At 36.2% G+C, this 21,580-nt stretch overlaps 1 protein-coding gene across 1 annotated transcript in view; it reads right to left on the reverse strand.

Annotated features, from left to right (window-relative positions):
* prkcaa (protein kinase C, alpha, a) overlaps positions 1-21,580 on the reverse strand; it is a 164,182-nt gene that overhangs the window by 78,639 nt on the left and 63,963 nt on the right. The gene's annotated exons all lie outside the window — the stretch shown is intronic.

Genomic DNA, 21,580 nt, shown 5'->3' on the forward strand with positions numbered 1-21,580 from the left:
ATTTGGAAATAATTAAATAATTAAGCCCAACTCAGCTCGCTAATACTGCATGATCACGGCTATCAAAGTTAACGCGTCTATATGAATAGAGAGAGTGGATTATTTACTTTATGGCACATTTGTGTTATTACCATTTGTATAAGTGGCCATCAGCACATTAGCACTTATTTGCATCGTAATTCATTGTAAATGCTGCATTTCTCTCAGGATTTTCTAATTGGCAAACAAAGTTAAATCTTTTTTTATTTTTCTTATTATTCTTACTCAAATTATTCTTATTGTATTTTTCTAGTGCTCAAATAAATCATTATATGATGTCTAAGTTTCTGTCTAGTGTTTTATAATTGAAAAAAACTATGCAGTGGTATGTTTACTGACTAAATAGTTTGTAGTAGCCTTCAATACTATTGGGAAATATATTTTCTTATATTTGGGGGGTGGGGGGTCTAGACATAGTCTCATAAAAATATTTGCAGGAGTCTCATTTTTTATGATATCTTATTCAGATTTGAAATAGAAACTCATGAGACATGTGGCTTTCAACCCTTCAAGCTTTCTAGATTGCTCTAGGACTCATTTCATGTATTTTTATATCAAATAAAAAAAAATATTTAAGTGTGGTAAAAAAAAATTCAAGGCACTTCAGTGTCTATAACTTTTAATATTTTTGAGCATTATCAAATCTGGTTGATAAAAAGTAAAGCCCAAAGGGTCTTCTTTCCAAAGACACCAAAATTATTTTTGTAACACACTGAAGTAGGAAATTGTTACAATTATAAGTTAGGTAGAGCACTTTCAGCTGTAAGTCCCATAATGGGGGGTGCTGGCTAACAGGTTAAGCTGACACTCCCTCTGAGTTAATATAAACCAATATCCCGGAGTAATTAATTTACTCAAACAGTACACTGACTGAACTGCTGTGAAGAGAGAACTGAAGATGAACACAGAGCCGATGTTCCGAAGATGAACGGAGGTATTACGGGTTTGGAACAACATGAGGGTGAGTCATTAATGACATAATATTCATTTTTGGGTGAACTAACCCTTTAATTATTTGGAAGTTTGTTGAGATCATCTGGTGTATAAAAACTGATGATTTAGAATAATTCATCAGTTATTCTATTCATCAAATTCTATAATTCATCAATAAGCATTTGCATTTTATTTTATTTAAATAATCATTTTTTAATTTTTTTTATTTACTCCGATTACATAGAATTAATATAAACCTATTAACTGTCAAAACTATTAGATTTAATCAGTTAAACATAATGAATAGGATTTAGGGCTGTGCGATTAATCGAAATTGTAATAAAATCACAATTTGAGCATGCACGATTTTCCGTGCATTTTTCACAGTGTGCGTTTACTTTGCTTATTACACACAGGGATGCGCATCACACAAACATGCCAGTGTAAAAGAATATAAGGCTACATAAAAAAAATAAAATAATGATGGATAATCATTGCGTGTATTAGAATTAGGCTACCTATTTGCAATTCAGCCTATTACTACTTATAATGATGAATGTAATTGGCGAATTAATTGAACAATCATGCCAATACACACAAATATATATTAAGTGAGTCATTGCGCGGAGCTTTGGTGTATGCCTGCTTGTCCCGTAGATGATCTGCTCACGAGCTTTAACTTCGCGCACGAGCAGATCGGTTTCTTCGCTTGAGAAGCGTTCAGTTTTTCCTCCAACAAATTCCACCATGTAAATAGCGATCTGCCCTGGCACAAGTGCATCTTTCTCTTAAAGTGAATGGGAGATGACATTTTGATTGGTTTATTGAATGTTATGCCCATTACTCATTAAGAGAATAGAGACAACCCATTTCAAAAATGAGCTCCGGCGCACGGACCGTTTTTCCGTCGTTAAAATATCAAAAGTGGATTTGGACACACCCTGAGTGCATCTGCACTGTGCGCTTTACACTTTGCGTTTAGATCATTAAAATAGGGCCCTCTGTCTGTGATGTGTATTTTTTCCAGAGCCCATGTTAATGGATCAGAGCGTTCACACTGCACGCGGTAAAAGATGTAAACAGTAAGGTTAGAAATAGAATGGTGCGAAAGAATGAATATCTAACGCATGAGCATAGAGAGAGTAGTGAGTGCACAAGACACAGGTTGAGCGAGAGGAGACACGTTTTAAGTGCGCGCACTCTCTCCAGGCGAGAGCAGCGTGTAACTGAGCATGGAAAAAAAGAAAAAAAAAATCACTGGACACGGGTTTTATCTTATTCATTTATTTTTTTGCCATATGTCTAGACATTTTGTCACACCTTTACTTAGTGATTATTTTGACTTATGTCTGTTCTAGAGACATGTTACAACTTTTTGATAAAGCTCTTATTGGTTTTCTTTTAGAAATATGTTTCGTTCTTTTGAATCTCCTTACCATTTTGCACTGGAGCAGCCTGGATCATAATCTATTTGCAAGGTAAGATATATCTTATACGTACTCAGTGTATATTATTTGATAGATTACATTGTATATACATGTATTATTAGTGCAGTTGATATCGTATTACACTAATATCAATGCACGGGCGGTTTATTTATTTCACTAGCTCACTAATTGTACTAATAGGGGTTGGGTTGAAATCTGTTTTTCAATTTTAATCGTTTTTCATTGTTACAGTGATCTCAGTGTAAATCCTTAAGAATCCATAGATGCTGTTTTCACTTGGTGCATGAACAAAACTTAATGAAACACAATAAATCATGGTACGTTTTGTTACTTGTGATTAGTGTTGTCACGGTACCAAAATTTCAGTATTCGGTACCGATACCAGTGAAAATCCACGGTTCTCGGTACCAATTTCGGTACCAAAGCAAAACACAAAAATATGCTAATTTAAAAAATAACTTTTTAGCACTAAAAATAAAACCAATGCCATTCTTTATACTTATTTGCAATTGTGTTTAAAGTTTTTCTACAAGTTATATAATTATGAAAAACAGTAAACAAGTTTCACCCAAATTTAATTTGTCTTTTAATTTATGAAATTTAAACACATTTTATTTTTGGTAAATAAAGGGGATTTGCTATTAAAATTAAAACATGGAAGAAATATTGTGATTTATTTCTTTAAAAAATAAAGTTTTATACATTTTTTCAACAATAGTAGCAGTATCACATACATTTTACTAAATAATAGTAATATTTTTAGCACAATGCCTTTATGTAAAAATTAACTTTTAGGCCTAATGAATGCATATTTGTCATTTTAACTGAACTTAAGACTGGTGGTGATGCTTAAGATATTTTTGGTCATTGAGGGTTTCTTTAAAAAAAATAGTAATAGATCATATTAATTATTATTAAAAGATACTACTACTACTAATTCTACTATCATACTAATGTATATCCAATGCACTATGAATTGATGAGCTGCTGGGTTCATGAATATTAATCACGTTGTCTGCGTTCGGTCAAACTGATTTGCTGAAATCAAAACAGGGACGGTAAGAGATCAACGCCAGCCAATGAAATTGCCATTTGCGCATTAGCTCCGCCCACTACTGGAGAAACCGGTATGTCTTCTGCTTGTTCGAAAATGAATATGAATAATTCTTATTCATTAATCCATTATTTTGACAGGAGAAGACAACAAAGAATAGTTTACATATAGCGTGTCGATTCAGCGTGGTAAGACTCTCGCTCTCTCTTTCTTTGCATGTGTGAGAAACAGCGCTATCAGTAAAGCACGAGTCGTGCGCCTTCACAAAGAGTTTACAGAGCATCAAATGCAGGTGCGCTGTGCGTCCATTGAGATGAACTGAAAAGTTCAGATCGCTTGATGGAGAGAGAACTCTGAAGCTTAGATGCTGAAATTAATGCAAGAGTCATGCGCTTCAGTCTATGTAGTAAACAAACCCGCACGTCTCTGTCATTCATTAATTCGCACAGAGATGCACAGAACACGGATTCATATTTCAAACAACTTTTGCGGCTTAACATTTACAGATACTGGTCCACATGGAGATTTGATTTGATTAATTTATGCTAACTTTGACAAATTCCATGACTGTCCATATTAAAATGTAAGTTTCATTTTCATGACTGGATTTTGAGATTCCGTCCTCGTTTTTTGCTTCGAAATCATAGCGCTGAACCGGGTTTGAACGGGTCCTCGGTACCACCGGTACTTAAAGAAACCTGGTACCGTCACATTTACATTTTTTTAGTACCGACTTGGTACCGAAGTACCGGGTCTTTTGACAACACTACTTGTGATATTAAAAAAAAAAGTTTCAGATTTAAGATTCTGCCAATTGTATCACTAAAGTTAAACAGTAAATACTGTTTTGCTGTTAAATGTAAGGTGAAAGATGATTTTAGCGCCTCAGTACAAGCAACAGTGCAGAACTCAAATTAATCGATCATTTCTTTCTCTTTACTTCTAGTTATCACAGCAAATAAACATGAATGATCATCTCTTCCTCTTTACTTCTAGTTATCACAGCAACTAAACATGAACCGATCATCATAGTGAAATGGTGTTTTCTTGTAAAATGTACTCAGTTTTTAATTCCCTTTTTTTCTTCTTTTTAAAATGAAGTGCAAGTGATATCAAGCCACTTGACCGTCCTGGAACAACACAGTCATACCACAGCTGATGTGTTTAAGACTGGCTGTGTCCAGTTCCATCGGAATTATCTTCTCCTTCAGGTAATATAGTTCAGAATAACTGGCTATACGTTTAATTCTTATTTTATACTGACAGGCCAAAAATGAGGAGGAAATACCTAATATTTAAGGATTGACTCATTACTTGAAGTGATCAATATGTTTCTGGCATGTTGTGTGTTTATGTGTTAACTGATGCAGTGTGTAGCCTTGTATTTCAACAACCAGGTCGGAAGTCGTATCCATGTCAATATTCCAGGATAACAATGTCAAGATTCATCAGGCTAAAACTGTGAAAGATTGTATTGAAGTCTAGCCACTGTAAAGTCAACTCCAGCACATCCTCAAGACATTCAGTAGAGTTAAGCTCAGGACTGGTGATCAATTCATACATGAAAATTATTCATTGTGCTCATAGAACCACTATTTCACAAATTGAGTATGATGAATTTTGTTGTTGTCATGCTGGAATGTGTACATTGGTACGTCCTTCGACATGGTTGTTTAAGAAATGGAAAGCTACACACTGCATCAGTTTGGGTTAAAACAATACTTGCCAAACATACAACAAGACGGAAACATAAAATCACTGCAATAATCATTCAATTTTAGACTCTTCAGTATTTGCTTATTTAAATCCAAATAGAGAATTGTTTTTTTGTTTTTTTTGACCAAGCAGTGTACATTTGAATGAGTCTACATATCCAAAATTTCAGAGTTTGTCGTCAATGTACCCTTAGACTTTCTGAATATGACACTGTGACTGGCACTGGAACACTTCTCATTCTCTGTTTATCCTCCAGGACTGTGAAAGTGCAGAGGCTGGGTCTGGAATTGTACAACAGTGGGCATGTATATTTTTCGTTCAGAGGGTGCTCGTGTTGACCAACCTGCGGATATTGGTGTCGGAGTTCTGCAGGTTCACTCTTGGGTGTTTGATGCTTTTTGGACTGATTTATGTGCTTAACGGAAGCTACGCAACTAAGCTCAAATGCATGTTTGAAGAAAATCCTGGATACAACCAAACTGTAACCAATGAACTCTTTAAGTAATGACAATTGAAATGTCATTTTTGAGATGTCAAATGGTTGTACTTGAGTCAATTTAAGTGTCAAAGGTTTAAAATACAGAATGTTCCTTTCTTACTCATGTACTCCTAACATGTAATTAAATATGCATGAAAAGACTCTCCACCCCTGAGCCTTATGGCATTTTTTCTGATCATTGTCCTATTGTTCTAAATTATTGCATGTCACAGATTTATTTTTTTTATATTAAACGTAAGCAGTACTCTTATCATCAATTTACCTCATGTATCGCGCTACCTAAAATTTGCAGTTGTTGAGAAAACTGATCTTATTTCTGCACTCTGTTATACATTTTTTAACAGTTAATTATTATTATAATATTTTTTTTTTGTTAAAATTGTTTATTTTTTGCATTTATTTCTGCAGAATGGTTGATTGTGGCAACATTTTGGGGAAATAGGGTTGAACCTTAATGTGCATGTAAATATGAAGGCACTTTTAGTTTTTTTGTTGTTGCACATGTGTATGAACACGGTGTAGTATGTCTTGTTAGCTCATATATAGCCAAATGCTTTGAAGTATTAATAAATTTATATAATGTAAGAAAGTGCTCTTGCTGTTCTTTTTGTGTGTGTTCTAGTTAGATTTTGTTATAGCACAGTCTGATTGGGTGGGGTAGGATTAAATATATGAAATACTTTGGGTTTATTGATAAAAATTATGTAAAAGTTATGCATTTTAAATACATTAGGTTTATTACCTAATAAAAAATAAACAAATTTTCCACTGGTTTCTAATCCATTTAAAACAAATTGGATTTACTGATACTATAACATAAATTTTATGACTTGTTTCATTTACATAAGGTTGGCAAATTTGCATCACAAAGTTTATTAGTTTGTTTAGGTTAAAAATATGTAATCAAAATGGATGGAAATTTTATATGCAATTGAAATACATAAATTTTAAGAATTGGGCATACATATTTTTTTGAGTGAGTGCAATTTTGTGATTGACAAGAACTGCCTCTTCCAAAATTAAGATTTCACTTTTGTATGTCTGACTGGGTGTTAATTTATTTAAAGTTAAATTTAAATTATTATTATTGTCCACTGCTGCATAAGACACTCATTGTCAAAAGGTTGTCATCAGGTGAGCAGATCTAAATGTGAGTGTGGAATTTAGCTTGGCTTAGCATGATCTTTAAAAAGTCAACCCATAGCAGGTGGTATCAACTTAATCTAGCTATGTGTTTATTCATACTGCATTCATAACTCATGCTTTACACTCCCTCTCAAGGCTTCATCATTCCCTCCTCCTCACATAATTTTTCTGTCTTCAGCTTCTTCCACTATTATTCCTTTCCTTTGACTGACCAGGTGTTTCTGGTGCTTTTTGAGCAGGTGGGTACCAGTCTTGTCATTTCTGTTTTATTTATAGGCCCGATTTACATCTTTTTCATATGGAGTGTCAAGCTAACTAGGGGGTGTTACCCAAACATGCTCTAATTGCCTGGCCCATTTCCAAAGCTCACAATCATAGCCACAAAACAATTCTATAGTGAACTTTGTACTATGCTAAAGTTACAGTTCCACATTATGTCAAATTTATCCAGGCAGAGTTGACCTGCATTTAAATTTGTTCCAGTAAACAAAAAAGGCATGCGATTTAGTAGGGAAATTTATGGCTTCACCACGAATTGGTAAGCAGATTTACTGGTTAAAATCTTTGTCAGGACAGCTCCTCTGGTTACTTCTATGGTAAACGGAGCAGGGTGTCTGCTCAAAGGATCTGTTCTGGTTAACCACTTTCTCTCTCTACCTGGCAAGACTTGAGAATATGCAAAGATTGCTAAACCCTCATCAACAACTTTGCATAATCCAACTCAGTGCAAAACACTGCGGCAAGATCTGACAGGATTTAACAAGGTATATAACACAAATGACAAAAACCAACAAATGACAAAAAGTAGACTCTGTACTTTTCATTCTTGTGAATGAATACATATATATATATATATATATATATATATATATATATATATATATATATATATATATATATATATATATATATATATATATATACATATATAGTGTGACATAATCTTGTCAGATGTAAAAATTATCAGAGCATGTCAAAGATGTCCTATATTTTCTATATAATTAAAAATGCCTCTGAACAAAAACTATCACATGAAACCTCTAGTCAAAAATGAGAAAAAAACTCTCTTTTTATAAAGACTGAGATATGGTGTCAAATTTCAAGTACTGTATTTGCATGCAAGCAGACAGAAACAGGAAGCCTGGTTTGCGATGCTTGTATCTCAACTGACTATTTTTTTGCTTATATAGGAGCAAAGTAAATGTAAAATAAAAGTAATTTCAATAGTCAAGGTTTTATTTTTTATTTATTTTTTATTAAAAATAATGGCGGGTGTAAAATGTACTGTTGAGGGATAAGACTGAAATACATCTCATAGAAATTAAATAGAAAATAAAAGTATTGTGAGACTGGAACTTGGTGCTGTACAAAAACCTAACACATATACAGGGCTGGGTATTGTGCAAAAATTTTGGATCCTGATACTGATACTAATTCCTTGACTTAAATAAAAAAAATTAAAAATAAAAATTCAGCTTAACGTTAACCGTTAAGACTCATCTCCTGAGCCACTGCAAAAAGGAACAAAATGTAACCAACACAATAACTTTTAATAAAGTTCATATAGTTTTCACATCTTTTAGGCTACATTTAAACTAGTGTGTTTATTTAAAAAATGCATAGCTAAGATAGAATCATAATTTCTATTCATTTCCCACTGATTCACAGAATCTGATGAGCATTAGCTGTTTCCAGCACTGTCTGCCTGTGTTTTCTCTTCCACGATTGCTGTTATGACTCAGAGGAAGCTCATTCACAGCTCAAATGTCTATCATATTATGTTGATGTTGATGAGATTAACCCCTTAGGTATTGAAATTTGGTACAGAAAAACAACATTTTTTAATACTCAAGAGTATAAAACTTACAGTGAACCTGTCATTAATAATAAAATAAACCAAGGCACTGGTTTTATAATACTTTTTAAATAAATTATATATATATATATATATATATATATATATAAATAAACTATTTTTTATCATACGAGAAGAGTGAGAGCATAGGTAATATAAGACACATCTAAATACACATATCTATTACACAAATATAGTGACCAAGGAAAAACAAAGTCTTATATAATTAGAGTCTTATATGAACTAGGGATGGGCGTTTTCCACAAATATCACATTCGAATATTTGAGCTCACAAAAAACGAATATTCGAATATTCGTTTATTTAAATTAAGTTTAATGAGTCAGACGTTATTTTTCAGCAACATTTCTTTTCGTCCTTTTGAACAAGCTTACACACAATAAGCTTGAACATTACACATCGTGTTTTGTAGCTGAAAACCTTTAACAATGCATGCAAACAAACAAAAGTACAGATTAAAAGCAAAAAAAAAAAAAAAAAAAAGTGAACAAAGAAAAAACGTAAAGCAGCCTGCAGCAATTAGGCTATTGTACAGAATGTAGCTTACACTTAACATTTAAACTGTCAGCAAATCTTTTTTGCTTTTTTTCTATTGTTTCAAATGTTCTTGTTAAGAAATACGGGCATGTAAACATGATTGGGGGAAAGTCGGCTCCTTAGTCTGTTAACAATAAGGCCGGCCGCGGAGAAAACTCGCTCTGATGGCACAGACGTTGTCGGGATTCACAAATAACGGTGTGCTAAGCGAATAAGTTTTGTGAAGCGCTTCATGTTTTCGTTTCACCACTGAATGGGATCCTCATCTGGTGGAATACATGGAATACATGGCTCCAGCAAGAACTGTTCCCACTCGTCTCAGTTGGACTCTCTGTAATCATCGCTGGAGAACTGGCTCAGCCTTTTCCAACATGTGGGCATTGCATCTTCTTCATCGTGGCGACTCGCATCAAGGAAAATGTTCTGATAATGTTCAAAAAAGTTTTTTTTTTCTTACTTCTCTCATGTTTTCATCAAGAAACCTTAGATGTTTGTGCCGAGGGTCTAGGGCAGACGCGAGAAGAGGAGTTTTCACTGCATTCTCCAAGTTAGCAGTGTTTATTCGTTGCTTGAGAGATGCCGCAACAATGTTCTTGAATTCGGTCACTTTCTGTGATTCTCCACGGCATTTTTGAAGTACTGTAGAAGACCGCAGTTCTTAGGGGGTGTTCACATATCGCGTGTTTTGCATGCTCAAGTTTGTTATTTCCAATGTAGGCGCGCGGTATGCGTGCTCATAATGGAAGCGACGCAGTCGCGATGTGCACGCGGTGCGACGCGGTCCCGTTTTTTCCAGACGCGTCCGCACTGCATTGAGTTAAAAACATCTCAACTTTCAGAATGCCACAAGCGCACCGCATGTCATGTGACAAGAACCAAACATTCAGCTTCATCCTTTCCCGTAACAACGTTGAAAGCTCAGCCAAGATGAAGGAACAGCTGATCATAGCTGTATATGGATTGCCATTTTGAAATAAATTTTGTAGCAGAGCTACTGAAAGCGATTTTTTTGTGCTGCAAATCCATTTGTCCTTTGCTGAAATTTCCGCGTCTTCATGGAGAGAGCGCGTCATTGTTGCTTAGCCTCAGGAGCGCTTCTGCCCGAGCGCTTTGGAAAGAAGGAGAAAGCGGCGCGCATAGCCTTTTCCACGTGTTATTAGGCGCGATATGTGAATGGCCCCTTATTCATTCATTAATTATTTTTTGCTTGCATACACCTTCAAATATGCTGTGGAGAATCACAGAAAGTGACCAAATTAGGTTTTATTGTGAATTTTTTTTTTTTTTTTTTTGCGAAATTCGAATATAATTTTTATTTATCGAATAATTAGAGCAGAACGAATATTCGAATGTTCGACTATCCGTGCACACCCCTAATATGAACATGCAGTTATTTGAATTTAAAGACATTAGTTGTGCTTCACATAATATCCACCAGATGGTACTTAGGACAACATACTGTAACTGTGAGGCCAGATCACAGTTCTTTTAGCTACATCTGGCCAACTACTTGGTTTGAATCAATCTTTTTTAGGTCTATACATGACTACATTACAGTATTTTTTTAATAAATACAGTTTTGAAGGTTTACACTCCTCAACAAGTTTTCTTTTTTATTCACATGAATCATTAGAATTCATTAATATGCACATTATTTAAATATTAATTAATTCAATGAGCTGATTTAAATAAGAAATTAACCCCTTAAAACGATGGGTTGAACAGATTTGTAAAAATATTTTTGAACTACGGCATTTGAATGATAAGTGTTACAGTAACATAATATGGTAATAACAGGATTTATGCATTCTTAATCTAACACACATGCCATACACAGGTCATAAAAACTGAACTGAATTATAAAATATTTCTGCCATGTTCACAGTAAACATAACAAACAAAGATTCACAGCTCTGCCAGTTAAGCACAAGCAAACATCGGCTTCAGAAAGCCTAGAAGAGACAGCTCTGTTACAGTGAGGTATCTTTATTTATTTATTTAGCGTATATGTAAATTTATCTTTAATTTCTCTGTAATTTTCAGTATTGTGTATATAAAAATCTCTGGTGAAATTATACATACTCCATATGCTTCATTATGTTTCCCACAATGGTTTTCAAAGCACTGTAAAGTTAACTGGTGCAGGTGCTCATGAAGAAAAAAAGTGACATATAAAGTCCTAAAGACATAAATGTCCAAATTTAGGGCATCAATTCAAAGGATTATATAGCTTAATCAATTAATTTATTTGTAGGACTGTATTTAGGACAAAATATGAATTTAACAATAAAAGCTATGCTGCCTTCATGTGATTAAACCAGCAAAGCAGGGCAATTTACGTTTTTTTTTTCCTAAAATTAAAGAGGGACTGTTTTCTGAAAGAACAAAAGCCTGTGAATAGACAGGCTGTTTGTGCCTGTGCTGTTACCTCAGTGATGATCAACACTAAGGATCCTAAAGATCAGGCCTCCAGTGGGCTGAGGGAGCTAATGGATTTGTAATGGAATCAATGAGGCATGGAGATTTTCTATTAGAAAAGCCTGCTACACACACAACAAACACGGAGAAAGAGAGCATTCTTATAATCAACCCTGATCAACAGCACCATGGATGCAGAAGCAGCTGGCGGAAGAACGTAACCACAAAAGCACCACAAAACAACATGCTGGAAGAGAGTAGTCATTAGTAGACCTACATTACACATAAACTGTAAAAATATCTGCACTAAAAAAATATGCTCAATTCTTTGGAATTGATTAAAAGGTTTATCAATGGAAAAATCCGATTTTAAGTTTTCTGCCATATGTATCCTTTTTTTCTGACCAAAAAATAAATAAATAAATACAAAGGGTGGGCTTTGTGTAGGCTCCATGTTGGCCTAAACATAAGCACTGATGATACAACAGATAGTGTGACCTGCAGCAAAACATCAAAGAGAACAGTTACACTCTGGAGGAAATGCAGAAGATAAGATCACATTACATGCCACATCTGAGATTTTTTATTTATTTATTTTTGTAACATGACATGTCCGAAAAAAATTAATATAAGACTGAGAAAGGGCATATGAACGACTACAAAATAATACAGATCATGCAAAATGTGTTGTTATTATTTTTATTTTTTTATGTAGTACTGTCCTGAGTAGGGCTGGGCGATATGGAGCAAAAAATATATCTCGATATATTTTGCTATATCTCTATATATGATATATATCTTGATATCTTTACAGGAAAAATAACCCCCCAAAAACTACTGCAAAAACAAATATGCCAAGTATATCATGTTTAGGTCCCTATAAAATGTTTTATTTTTTTCTTTATCATGTTTTATTGTTACCTTATTCTGTGTTTTAGCATGTGTAATTATTTAAATGCATAAAAACAACTTAATTTGTTAATTTTCTTTCTTAAAATAGCCTTATGATATTTTTTTTCTCCTCTGAAATTATGTGTACACATTTGGTTATCAAATGAAGGCATAAAACATTCATTTAGTTTATCTTTTAATTATTGAAAAATTAAGCAAACTTTATTTTTTGGTAAACAAAGGGGATTTATTATTAAAAATAAAACATGGAAGAAATGTTGTGTGATTATTCCTTAAAAAAATTATGTTCGTTTCATTTTAATAGTAGTAGTAGTATAGTAGTATTCTGCTGTAAAATAGTAATAGATTTCTGGCAGATTTCTGGCAAATACTTGTCTTTAAACTAAACCAGACTTTTATTTTGACAGGTTACCGTACATTTACAGTTCTGTGTATGTGATACTACAGTCTATGATGTGATATACGATGGTAGTTTTACTGAAATCAAACGGTCAAATGCTCATGAAGTGACTCTCAGTGCAGTTCTGGAGATGTTCTTCATGTGTTTACGTACTCATTTAGTGAGACGACAGAAGCTGAAATCACCGCGAGCGTCACACGCGCTTCGTGTGTGTAACGTTAATGAATGAAGTCATTAACATTCATTAACACAGACACGCAGAACATGCAGGATTCATATTTAAATAGACTTTTCAGGCTTAATATTTACAGATATTAGTCCATATCGTGATTTGATGTGAGTGCAATGACCTAATTTTGATTAATTTATTCAAAATATGCATCGCGGAAATCATAGGGCACTACAGTAGACATCTGCCTGCTGTTTGTCCGATGCCTTGAAACCAAAGTATCTCCATATAATGGAGCCAGTTGTCTTATTTTTTTAGACTAGTTCTGTAGCCTCCAGGCTGGTCACGGACGACGCCATGTTCAATGACACAACACTCGAGGGGAGGGGGAACAAAATCAAGGAGGTGGGGGCGAGTACAGCACAGAAAAGACAAACAAGCAAAGTGGTGGAATCAGAATTAAATATAAACAATATATCGATATATACGATATGTCAAAATGCATATCGTGTTTAAAAAATATCTCAATATATTTTAAATATCGAGATATCGCCCACCCCTAATCCTGAGTAAGATATTTTACATAAAAGATGTTTGGGATGGTTTTATGTTTACGTGGCATGATACGTAATGCGTAAAAACACAGTATAAGTCATTATAATCAGTAATTCTGTCTTGACTGGATGCAACAAATGTCTTGTTTGTAATGGGTTTTATTGGTTTTGTCTTGTCGTACCGGGAGAAGCCATCACAGTATGGTAAGAGGCGTAACATTTCAGTCACATGTTTGAAGTATTCAGCCAATCACAGTGCACTGGATAGCTGGCCAATCAGCGTACACCTTGCTTTTCAGAATGATAAGCTTGGTAAAAATCGACACGTTTCAGAAAGGCAGGGCATAGAGGAACAACAATAATGTACATTATGTGGAAAATTATGTGTTTTTTGAGCCTTAAACCGCATAAACACATTGCATTACACCAAATACACAACATAATGTTTTTTTTTTTTCTGCAATGTCATATGACCCCTTTAAATAAAGAACGAAAAAAAGAAGGAACCGTTAATACCTTAAAATAAATACAAATAAATAACAAAAAAAGCTCCTGGCAACAGTTCAAAGTTCAAAAAATATGTTTTTTTTAGTGCCCAGTTCTGTTGGAAAATGTCAGATTTCTACTGCAAATCCACAGTCATTTTCTTAAATGTACATATCTGATTCAGTTTTGTGTCCATTCTGTCAGTTTCATTTCTTATAATTATTATTTCTCACGTCTGTATTTTAACTGTTAAAGCACATTCTGCACTTCTGAAACAACAATTGAAACAAGGAGACTTTCATCTGATTTTAATTTCCATCCCACTGCCTAGGGCTGCACGATGTGTTGTATAAGCATCGATATTGCGATGTACGAATCCACGATAGTCACATCACAGGATGTGTGATGTAGGCTGTCGTAGTTGATCCATTATTCATTAACTGTACGAGTGAGATAGCCCCGGCCACGCACACACGCTCACTTTCACCCTCTTCAAACAACAGGAACGCTGTCTTGCTCTCTCTCTTGCAGATGTTAATCAAAATCAATTGACACGATGGTGTCGAAAAAAAAAACTATCCAGTGATAAAATGTTTTCTGTGTTGTCAAATCTTGTGCGATATCCTAAACTGCAGAGATAATTATACAACGCGTGCCGTACACGTCTGATTCACAAACTAATGATTCCTTTGAACCAATTCAATTTAATGAATGGTTTAAACAACTGACCTGTCCAACACTGAACTCACGAGACGTCTGAATTGGTGTATAAAAAAATAAAATATGTAACACTTTACAATAATGTTCTATTTAGTAAACTATTTAACTACATTATTTAACATTTACTATTACTAAATTGCACTTCTACAACATTGTTAATTTCAACATTTAGGCTATAGCCTTCATTGTTGAAATCAAAAGTTGCACAGTATTTGTTAATGCACTGTGAAGTAACATTACCAAACAATGAACAGCTGTGTTTTTATAAACTAAGATAAACAAAGATTAATACATATAGTAACAAAAGTATTGCTCGTGGTAAGTTCATGTTAGATAATATGTTAACAATTCAAACCATATCCTAAAGTTAAAAAACAAATAATTAATCTAATTTAAATAATACTCTGATGTTTAAATTATTTAAAATGAGAATGTAAGTGTGCTCACCCCATTTTTGTTTGTAAGAAAAAATAGATTTGATTTCGCAATATATATCTCAGAAAAATAAAATATCGCAATGTCATTTTTTCCCAATATCGTGCAGCCCTACCACTGTTACGTTTATGAACTTTCTGTTTCCTTATTTGGTCTTCTTCCTGTTCTTGTTTTGTTAATTGATTATTCCCCACCTGTCTCCAGTTCCCTGATTACCTCCTGTGTTCTCAAATACCCTGTCTGTTCAGTTCTTCCTCGTCCGTGATTAACCTAACCTAATGATGTTAATGTGTTGTACATTGTCTGTTATCTCCTTCGATGTTTCAGTAAACTCCTCATTTGATCAAGACCCTCCTCGAGCAATTTATTCCTACGTTAGCATACACCCTTAGCAGGCTCCCTCGTCCCTCCGGCTCCACCTTGGTCAGTCGTCGACCATCCGCCACCTCGGGACTCCATTCCTCTGGCTTCACCTCGTCACTCCATCCCTCCGGCTCTGTCAGGCTCCTCCTTCCCTCTGGTTCCACCTCCATCCTCAGTCACTCCGGCTCTGCATCGGTCTTCCAGGGCACCGCCTCCGCCTTGGTCGCCTGAGCCTTCTGCTCCACCTAGGCCCTCCGGATCCTCGGCTTCACCCTGGCTCTGCGGCTGTGTGCTCCATCTTGGGCTCCTCACCCACCGGTGCAGTCTCCGTCTGTCGGCCCCCTGGTGTCGTCGGCCCCTTCTCCATCCTGGCTGGTCTCTAGAGGACCATCTGGCTCCTCCTGCTCCGGGCTCCCCCCTGGCTCCTCCCTCCATCCACTCCGCCCTGGTTCCTAGCTCCTTGTTCCCTCTTCGCCTGCCCCTTTACCTGCCCCACGCCCGCCTCCAGAACCCCCACCCTCCCTCCGCTGGTATTCCTTGCACTGTTCCGGGAGGGGGCGAACTGTTACATTTATGAACTTTCTGTTTCCTTATTTGGTCTTCTTACTGTTCTTGTTTTGTTAATTGATTATTCCCCACCTGTCTCCAGTTCCCTGATTACCTCCTGTGTTCTCAAATACCCTGTCTGTTCAGTTCTTCCTCGTCCGTGATTAACCTAACCTAATGATGTTAATGTGTTGTACATTGTCTGTTATCTCCTTCGATGTTTCAGTAAACTCCTCATTTGATCAAGACCCTCCTCGAGCAATTTATTCCTACGTTAGCATACACCCTTAGCAGGCTCCCTCGTCCCTCCGGCTCCACCTTGGTCAGTCGTCGACCATCCGCCACCTCGGGACTCCATTCCTCTGGCTTCACCTCGTCACTCCATCCCTCCGGCTCTGTCAGGCTCCTCCTTCCCTCTGGTTCCACCTCCATCCTCAGTCACTCCGGCTCTGCATCGGTCTTCCAGGGCACCGCCTCCGCCTTGGTCGCCTGAGCCTTCTGCTCCACCTAGGCCCTCCGGATCCTCGGCTTCACCCTGGCTCTGCGGCTGTGTGCTCCATCTTGGGCTCCTCACCCACCGGTGCAGTCTCCGTCTGTCGGCCCCCTGGTGTCGTCGGCCCCTTCTCCATCCTGGCTGGTCTCTAGAGGACCATCTGGCTCCTCCTGCTCCGGGCTCCCCCCTGGCTCCTCCCTCCATCCACTCCGCCCTGGTTCCTAGCTCCTTGTTCCCTCTTCGCCTGCCCCTTTACCTGCCCCACGCCCGCCTCCAGAACCCCCACCCTCCCTCCGCTGGTATTCCTTGCACTGTTCCGGGAGGGGGCGAACTGTTACATTTATGAACCTCCTGTGTTCTCAAATACCCTGTCTGTTCAGTTCTTCCTCATCCATGATTAACCTAACCTAATGATGTTAATGTGTTGTATATTGTCTGTTATCTCCTTCGATGTTTCAGTAAACTCCTCATTTGATCAAGACCCTCCTCGAGCGCTTTATTCCTACGTTAGCATACACCCTTACTGTAACAACCACTGCCTGTGGATAATTTCTCAATGTTGAGAGAAATGATAATGAACAACTGTCACACTTGACATATGAACCTTTCCAAGAGCACATAAACTACTAAAATGTATTAAATCCTCAAAATAGTCTACTGCAGGTTTAACCTGACTAAAAAATAAATAAATCACCGGGTAGATATACACGTGTATAAAAAAAACAAAAACAAAAACAAAAAGAGATTGCATGTGATTCTTCTATATACAGTATGGGTGAAAAGAATAATAATTTGAAAGGTTGAAAAGAACACTGGTTGATAGACAAGTGGTACAGTACATGGTGTGGAAAAAAGTCTTAAATCTTAATGAGCAATGAATCCAGCCAAACAGTTAATTCACAACAATACTAGCAAATGACAATTGATAGTGGTAATAAAATAGTGGTGAAATATAAAGATATTAATTTAAAGTCGTTAATTATATCTGTAGAATTAATATAATTTATTGCAATATTAGGAATGTAATGATGCTCCTGCAGCCAGTTAAAAATCAGTGATAATATATGATGATTCAAATCTGTTTAGATGTAAAACAAATCACAGTACAATCGGGGGTGGGGGTTTATATGAACTGACTGTGTTCAGAAAAGTTTTCTTTAATGAGTGGCATTAATCTAACAGACATATCTTTTAGCTTCGATTATTTGCCAGTCAGAATAAGACTCAAGCTTGTTCTGTGTATACATTTGTGTATGTGTAATAACAGGAAATCCTCAGCCAATTACATATCTTTACTCAAGACAGATGTGTCTTGCTCTGACCCCTCAGAAGCTGGGTATTCATTTACAGATGAAATGCAGAAACGTCTCAAAGGTCAGTAACACAAGGATATTTGCAATGCTTTTCCTCCTGCAGTTTCAACTAATCACAGTGAAGCAGACTGTGTGCATTTGTGCATGTTATGCCCTTCACAACCTGTGTTCAGAGTTTAAACACTGGGAAATTGAGCATGCGATTAAACCGTTTACACACAAACCCCTGACAGAAATGTATAGATTTTGTAAACAGTTCTCACCGAGAATTTATTCCACAGGTACAGTATGACAGTTGGCCATGCTGTGCTCTATAAAAAGGAGTTTCTCAGAAGCTTGAATGACATTCTGACATTATCTCTGATTACTCCACCACTACACCACTGCGTAAGAGATTTCACATACACCACTTACAAGTACACATATTTATGGTCATGTATTAAAGAAAATGATTACTTAGAGTGATAATCTGAGTGTGAATTGCAAGTAAGAGAAACATTATGTGCAAAATAATTAAATATGAACTATAACTTAGTAGTGCTTTGGCAGGTGGAATAATACACTAAATTATAGCTTGACTATAAAAATATATATATTTATAGTGAATTTATAAAAAATAAATAAAAAGGAGGCGTGGGAATTTTTCAGTACCTAACTATTCATATTGATTTTTGGGGTCACAATTTGATTAAACATTAATTCACAAAATTGATTTGTGAATTTTGTATCATGATTGACAATTTTTCATAACATATTTGTGCACATGGGCATCAAACACACCAGTATTTTGATACAAAACGCCAACAGTCTATAGCAGGTATAGTCCTAATTCAAGAAAGCAGTGTTTTTCATTAACCATTAGCTTCCTACTAAATATTTATAAATATTTTACACTTACCAATAATAACAAAATATCAATAATTAATAAACACTTTGCACTGCTGAAAATGGGGCAGATGTAATTGTTTTTCCTCCTCCATTGCTGTTGCTGTTTTGTTCTGACAACATTAAGTTATTATTATTATTATTATTATTATTATTATTTGGGATGTGCCCGAATAGTGAATCCGTATTCAGAAAAGCTTAGAAAATGACTAGTCACTAAAGGGACATGGTTAGATGCTTCTAGCGGTTTCCTGTTATATTACAGTACATACAATTTCACTTACCACATAAACACCACATAAACAGAGTAAGGAGAGATGACTGATAGGATGATAGATGATTTGCAGATCCTGAGTACCCTCTGACAAATATCTTATCTTGTAAAAATGTATTGCCGCTCTGTAATATATACAGAGTATGTGTGATCACAAATCTCCCTGCATATTAATAACTCTCCCTCATTCCTGCAATTTACCGTATTTTCCGGACTATAAGTCGCACTTTTTTTCATAGTTTGGCTGGTCCTGCGACTTATAGTCAGGTGCAACTTATTTATCAAAATTAATTTGACATGAACCGAGAGAAATGAACCAAGAGAAATGAACCAATAGAAAACATTACCGTCTCCAGCCGCGAGAGGGCGCTCTATGCTGCCAGAGATGCTGCTCAGTGCTCCTGTAGTCTACACTGAAGACATAGAGCGCCCTCTTGCGGCTGTAGACGGTAATGGTTTCTCTTGGTTCTAAATAAATGTGACTTATAGTCCGGTGCGACTTATATGTTTTTTCCTGATCATGACGTATTTTTGAACTGATGCGACTTATACTCAGGTGCGACTTACAGTCCGAAAAATACGGTATATACAATATAATTATCCAACTCTATTAACTGTAAGAGAAAGCATTGAAATATATTTTTTTCTACCATTTCATATTTATGGGTTCTGTAGTACATGTAATCCCTTTCCGAACATGGTATTCAGATTTGGGCACATTCTATATTATCATTATATTAACTAGAAAATATAATTTGTCAAACCATTGCGAATCGCTAGAAGACTGAATCGCGATTCATATGTGAATTAAATTTTTCACCCGTCCCCTACTAAATTTTACAACCCGAATTCCGGAAAAGTTGCGACGTTTTTTAAATTTTAATAAAATGAAAACTAAAAGACTTTCAAATCACATGAGCCAATATTTTATTCACAATAGAACATAGATAACATAGCAAATGTTTAAACTGAGAAAGTTTACAATTTTATGCACAAAATGAGCTCATTTCAATTTTGATTTCTGCTACAGGTCTCAAAATAGTTGGGACGGGGCATGTTTACCATGGTGTAGCATCTCCTTTTCTTTTCAAAACAGTTTGAAGACATCAGGGCATTGAGGCTATGAGTTGCTGGAGTTTTGCTGTTGGAATTTGGTCCCATTCTTGCCTTATATAGATTTCCAGCTGCTGAAGAGTTCGTGGTCGTCTTTGACGTATTTTCCGTTTAATGATGTGCCAAATGTTCTCTATAGGTGAAAGATCTGGACTGCAGGCAGACCAGGTTAGCACCCGGACTCTTCTACGACGAAGCCATGCTGTTGTTATAGCTGCAGTATGTGGTTTTTGCATTGTCCTGCTGAAATAAACAAGGCCTTCCCTGAAATAGACGTTGTTTGGAGGGAAGCATATGTTGCTCTAAAACCTTCATATACCTTTCAGCATTCACAGAGCCTTCCAAAACATGCAAGCTGCCCATACCGTATGCACTTATGCACCCCCATACCATCAGAGATGCTGGCTTTTGAACTGAACGCTGATAACATGCTGGAAGGTCTCCCTCCTCTTTAGCCCGGAGGACACGGCGTCCGTGATTTCCAACAAGAATGTCAAATTTGGACTCGTCTGACCATAAAACACTATTCCACTTTGAAATAGTCCATTTTAAATGAGCCTTGGCCCACAGAACACGACGGCGCTTCTGGACCATGTTCACATATGGCTTCCTTTTTGCATGATAGAGCTTTAGTTGGCATCTGCTGATGGCACGGCGGATTGTGTTTACCCACAGTGGTTTCTGAAAGTATTCCTGGGCCCATTTAGTAATGTCATTGACACAATCATGCCGATGAGTGATGCAGTGTCGTCTGAGAGCCCAAAGACCACGGGCATCCAATAAAGGTCTCCGGCCTTGTCCCTTACGCACAGAGATTTCTCCAGTTTCTCTGAATCTTTTGATGATGTTATGCACTGTAGATGATGAGATTTGCAAAGCCTTTGCAATTTGACGTTGAGGAACATTGTTTTTAAAGTTTTCCACAATTTTTTTACGCAGTCTTTCACAGATTGGAGAGCCTCTGCCCATCTTTACTTCTGAGAGACTCTGCTTCTCTAAGACAAAGCTTTTATAGCTAATCATGTTACAGACCTGATATCAATTAACTTAATTAATCACTAGATGTTCTCCCAGCTGAATCTTTTCAAAACTGCTTGCTTTTTTAGCCATTTGTTGCCCCCGTGCCAACTTTTTTGAGACCTGTAGCAGGCATTAAATTTTAAATGAGCTAATTAAGTGGATAAAAGTGTAAAATTTCTCAGTTTAAACATTTGCTACGTTATCTATGTTCTATTGTGAATAAAATATTGGCT

Source organism: Carassius carassius, chromosome 17 (genome assembly GCF_963082965.1).
Source record: "Carassius carassius chromosome 17, fCarCar2.1, whole genome shotgun sequence".
Classification (NCBI taxonomy): Eukaryota; Metazoa; Chordata; class Actinopteri; order Cypriniformes; family Cyprinidae; genus Carassius; species Carassius carassius.